Source organism: Saccopteryx bilineata, chromosome 8 (genome assembly GCF_036850765.1).
Source record: "Saccopteryx bilineata isolate mSacBil1 chromosome 8, mSacBil1_pri_phased_curated, whole genome shotgun sequence".
Taxonomy (NCBI): domain Eukaryota; kingdom Metazoa; phylum Chordata; class Mammalia; order Chiroptera; family Emballonuridae; genus Saccopteryx; species Saccopteryx bilineata.
In genome coordinates, this window is record NC_089497.1 from 35,800,518 (window position 1) to 35,806,432 (window position 5,915).

Here is a 5,915-nt window from a genome sequence, read left to right on the forward strand (position 1 = left end):
AGAGGACACAGAGCTTGCAATGAAAAGAAAGTACACATTTATTAGACGTAAAAGGGTGAAGCACATTACAGCAAAGGAGGTGACATTGCTGAAAGGAGCCACTTTGAAGTGATAAAGAAAAATGAACAGGGGAGGAGGAGGAAAGAATGGGAAGAAATGGAGCAGGAAGAACATTATTTCGTGTAAATTAAAATTAAATGTAAAAGGGTGACAAGGGCTCTGATCTTGTCAGGCTGAAGGATCGGGGTGGCAGACAGTAATATGAGAATTATAAGTAATTTGCAAACCACAGATCTGCAAGCATGCACTTTTTTCCTCTCTTATGATTGTTAATCAAGTTTCCCCCCCTCCCCATGGAGAAAAACAAATTCCAAAATATCAATTTCACAAATCTCGATAAAACCAGGAGCAGTTTGGTCCCTGCAATGACAGACAGCCCGAGGCAAACCACAGGCAAAATCAGGCCAGAAGGCTGCATTGTCTTTGATGGCATCTCTACTTAGTGACACTTCTCCTGGAGTTTGTCTTTCAGATATAATTGGACTGCTTCCTTTCTTAGGCTACCTCTCTAATTGAGTCACTGTCCCCTGTCTCCTCCCTTGACCAGGGCACAGTCCCTGAGCCTGCATTTCCCATGCTACAGACCTTCTCGAGGTTCATGCTGACAATGGTCTATACCGATCATTTCCCCTCTAATAATAGTGAGCACATGTGGGTGGAACACAGAGCACATTCCTAGCAGCTGTGGCTGATGGAATGCTGTGAGAACACTCTAGCTCCCAGAACCCTCCTGGGCACACCCAGGAAGGGAGCTTGCCCGCAATAAGGAAGTGACTTAGCGCCAACCACGCAGCTCCCTGATCTTTTCAGCCATTGGCTATGAAGGACATGCTGTAACACCCTATAGGCTGAACCTGTGTATATAAGCTAGCCTACTTCCTGAATAAAGCGGATCTGTGTCACTGAACCTGGTCCCCAGAGTCAGGTTTTTGCATCTCCGTCGTCCTCACCGCTGGCAGGATTTGTCCACAAGCATACAGTACGTGCTGTGTGCTAAGCATTTGTACAAATATCCATCCATTTAATAGATTTCATCTTGAAAACCACCCTATAAGGTTGATACTATTAAGACCCTCACATTACAAATGAAGAATCTGAGCACAGAGACAATCAATGACTTGGTCAAGTCACTGAAGGGGACCAAAGTTTTGCTATCCCAAAATGTGTCTTTTGGGATATTGATTTTCACGGGTTATTAAGAAGTAAAAGACTCAGAAAGAAGCTTTGACCTTCCCATTCCTGCCTAAAGGATTTCAGATAGAAAAACCTGCTTCAGGAATAGAATCTTATTATAATCACCTTAGCATATTCACCTTAGCACATGAATTAATACATATTTGATGGGACAGAAAGAAATCTTGCAAAGCCTGTTTCCCACTGTGTCCCAGTGTTCCTGGATTGTCCAGCAAGAATTTAGCATATGCTTGCTCTTTCTCTTCCTTGTGAATTACCTACTTTCCCTTTGGAATCTCAGACCCCTGCCCCTTTTCTTTTGTCCAGCATGGCACATAAGCCTCAACTGCCTAATGCATTTCAGGTCACATTCTTATGGATTTCTGAATGGACATTTATTTAATAAGCTTTGGAAATTTTCTCCTGTTAACCTCTCTCTGTTAATTTGATTATTAAACCAGCTAGAAGAGTTTAGAAGGTGAGAGAAAATTTAATTTTTTATGTCCCCATATCACATACCTAAGAAGGTACTTAAACTCAGGAAAGTCTAAACCAGCAATCCTCTCTTAACAATGACATTCTATAGCACCTGCTTCTTTTCAAATTTTCACTCATTCAACAAACATTTATTTTAGCAATACAATGTGTCAGTTATTATGCAAGTTGCTAAGGAGTACATAAGTAAATAAAAGAGATACAGCACTTTTTCTTAGGAGCTAAGAGTTAAGTTGGAGTGATAGACAATGAGCAGGTGACCTAGTATACTGTCACTACTGTAAAAGTATTCTAAGGGGAAAAAACAAGGTGTACTAAAAGGTGTACTAAAAGGAATAATAGAAATAATAGAAAGCAGCATAATATTTGTTCTGGATCTGAAGGATGAGAAGAAGTCAGCCACACCATGGGCAGGGTGGATGAGCATTTCAAGAAGGAGGAGCATGGGCAAAGACCCTGAGGCAGGAAAAAGTTTCCCATTTCTAGGAACTTAATGGATGGTTCTGTGAATAGGGCAAGGAAGTGAAGAGAAAACTGAGATCTGATTAGAAAAGAGTAAATCACGGAGAACCCGGGTTCGATTCCCGGCCAGGGCACACAGGAGAAGCGCCCATTTGCTTCTCCACCCCTCCGCCGCGCTTTCCTCTCTGTCTCTCTCTTCCCCTCCCGCAGCCAAGGCTCCATTGGAGCAAAGATAGCCCGGGCGCTGGGGATGGCTCTGTGGCCTCTGCCTCAGGCGCTAGAGTGGCTCTGGTCGCAACATGGCGATGCCCAGGATGGGCAGAGCATCGCCCCCTGGTGGGCAGAGCGTCGCCCCTGGTGGGCGTGCCGGGTGGATCCCGGTCGGGCGCATGCGGGAGTCTGTCTGACTGTCTCTCCCTGTTTCCAGCTTCAGAAAAATGGAAAAAAAAAAAAAAAAAGAAAAGAAAAGAGTAAATCAGAACGTACAAAACATTACACTTGATGCAGAGAGTTTTCATTTTGTGCAAAGTGCAGTGGAAAGCAATTAATAAGGTTTTAAAAATAATTTTTCATTTTTCAATTACCGTTGACATACTGTATTATATTTGTTTCAGGTGTACAACCCAGTGATTAGACATTATATAACTCCCAAAGTGATCACCACAGTAAATCTAGTACCCATCTGACGCCATACCTAGTTATTACAGTATTATTGACTCTATTTCCTATGCTGTACTTTAATATCTCCGTGACTATTCTGTAACTACTAATTTGTACTTCTTAATCCCTTCACCTTTTTCAGCCATCCCCCAAACCCCCCTCCCCCCCCACACACATCTGGCAACTCTCAAATTGTTCTTTGTGTCTATGACTCTGTTTCTGCTCTGCTTATTTTAAGCTGCAGGAGGACATGATCATATTTTTCATTTTTTAAAAATTTTACTTTGTGGAAAATGGGATGGAGGAACAAAAGTAAATATGGAAATACAAGAAGGCCATGGTAATAGAACCATCTAGGAGTGGTAGTGGTGACTTGGCCATGCTGGAGATGATCAGCAGTCATATTCAGGATACATTTTCGAAGCTGAGCCAGCAAGACTTGGTTTTGGAGTGAATGCAGAGAATGAATGAAAGGCATGACTTAAAGGTAACTCCCACGGTAGGTGGCATGCCATTTTCTGAAATGGAAATGACTGGAAGAGGAAGAGTTGAAATCAAGGGTTCAGTTTTAAATGTGTTCTACGTACTTGGTCTTAAGTCTCCACCTTTGGGTACAGCCAATATATAACGACTATCTCCAGTGGGAGATTATAATAAAACACTCAGAAATATTTAGAATCTGGAAGAAAAGGAGACATATTTTCTTCCTAGGTGGGGACTTCAAAGAGGTACTAAGTCCTAGAATTCCCAGAACTATGCAGTGACCACAGTATAGTTGCAATAGAATAAATAACATGTGCTCCTATAGCAGAGAGCCTGAGAGAGCCAAAGGAAAGGCAGGCAGCAGGAATGGCATGGGAGAGAAGCCCAGTGTCCCGGACCCTAGGATGTTACAGAAGAGCTGAAAAGGGAGCCTTGAATTATCTTATGGCTAGGACAAGGGACACCCTTGCAGAGGAGAGCTTTGTTCCAGCCACCAGATGGTGACAGACACCACTGATGATGGCAGCAGGGAGCAACTGTCAAAGGCCAAAGGCCAGACAGAATGAGTGACATTCCAGTTTGTGGATGTCTGTATGAGAGGAAGGACAGCTTGGACCCAGTGCTTACCTCTGATGCCGGAATACTGACACCACTTACAGGAGAAAGCAGGGGAGAAGGAAGGTCAGACTTAACTCAATGTATAGCTAAAACAGTAAAGAAAACATGAAGATGATTGTGTTTATTTGGAAACTATTACAATTACATGTTTTGCCTTTAGGTAGAATGTGGATTGTTGGGTTTCGAAAAGTAGCTGTTTCTTTAAATCCCTAAGTGAACTTATTTGGAAATTTGCACTGACACCAGTAAAAACTCCTTGGCCTTTATCCTTCAGTTACCTCCATAATCTCTTGGGAGTTTCGGGGAAGTGTTTCACACTGACTCATGAATGACTCTACCATTGCTGGTGAGTTTATTCAAGAACTACCCCTGGTTGCATTAATAAGTTCGGATCCCCTATGAAGGGATCTCAGAGTGGTGTTCCTGGGACTTGAGTTGAGTTGAGTCCAATAGCTCTTCATTTTGTATTCTTCAAGCCTCCTCTTTGCTAAACATCCACATCCCCCACAGGACTCTGACATGCATTTAACTGAAGTAAAGAAACAAGTGTAAAAACTGCATTATGGGGCTGGAGATTATTGGGGATGGCAACCGAAAGGAAAGGCCCAGAGCTCCGGGGCCAAGGCCAGTTCCACCCAGGCCATCCATAATGGTGGCCGGAGGAAGTAGGAAAGGCAGTCTGAGGAGCTGTCTACAGCAGACAAGGGCGAGCAGTGGGCCACAGGGACACGGGGGAGGCCTGGCCACAAAGAAGCGGCCTTCCTGCCCATCTCCAGGGACCAGATCCTGTACAGGGAAAAAAGAAGCAAGAACATTTCAGTCCCAACTAATAGAGACACGCCAGTAAAAGAGAACTGGTTGAAGATATTTACCAATCGTGTAAATATTTCAGATATTCTTTAACTTGAAATCCAGGAATGTAGAAATCAAGGGTTCAAGGGGAGGGTGCACTTGCTTTTATGACATTGGATGACTTCTTCTTAGTCTTGAAATGACAGGTGTGAAGCCCGTAAAGGGAGACTACCTGTCAAGAGCAACAGGAAGAGTAGCTAGTAAAGGAGGAAAAACCAAATAGAGAATGTGATGTGGACACAAATAGTTTTAGCTCATGTGAAGGGCCACACCCTTGGCTCTGCCCAAAACATCAGGATGGCAAGAACCGCTATTTATACAACCCCATCCTGGGAAACCCTCCATCGAAGGTTTATGGCAATATTCAAGCTGTGGCTAGTAGAGGAGTGGCTCGACTCTGATTGCAAATCAGAGACATTATTTTCTTGTCTTTGGATTCTAAAGAAAAAGACCTTACTTACCCTCCACACGGGATCACAAAACCATGTAAATAATTTTTCAGTCACTTGAAGCTTTAGTTCTTCCTTCAATCCTCAGCCAGAAGAATAAACAGAAAGGAAAGTTTGAGTTTCATTCAACAGCTTTGAGGATCACTTAAATACCAAAATTTAACTCTATTATTATACTTAGACATTGATTATAATTTAACATTTTTTAAAATTTTTAAATTACATGTAGTAGATTTGCACAGTTTTTAATTCTCTCATTTGGAGGAAAAATTCTTGTTTTTCTGTATGAATTTATAAGTTTATTACTTATAAATTTATAAGCATTTCTTCTCTATGAGGTATAATTAAAGAATTAGCTCAGAAAACCTCTCTGAAATATGACCCTTAATAATCAGTGGTGTGTGACTATTCTGGTCATAAGCAGTAATTTGCCTATGCTGTGTGAACAGAGGCTAATCTTTGTACCTGTGTTGCCACATGTAAAATTAAAATTAAAGACCTATATCACAAGGTTGACATGAGAGGGAAAAAAAAACAAAAAACAAACAAACAAAAAACACAACATATACTCCTGCACTCAAAATAATGCTTCATTACTAGATCAAAGTAAAATTCTCTTAAAAATAAATGTTCTCTCCCAAAGAAAGACTCTTGGTCCCCCTG

General features: G+C 41.9%; 1 pseudogene; it reads left to right on the top strand.

Moving 5' to 3' along the window:
• The first annotated feature begins 3,313 nt into the window (after positions 1–3,313).
• On the top strand, positions 3,314–5,204 carry LOC136311664 (RNA-binding protein PNO1 pseudogene; annotated as a pseudogene).
• The last annotated feature ends 711 nt before the right edge of the window (positions 5,205–5,915 follow it).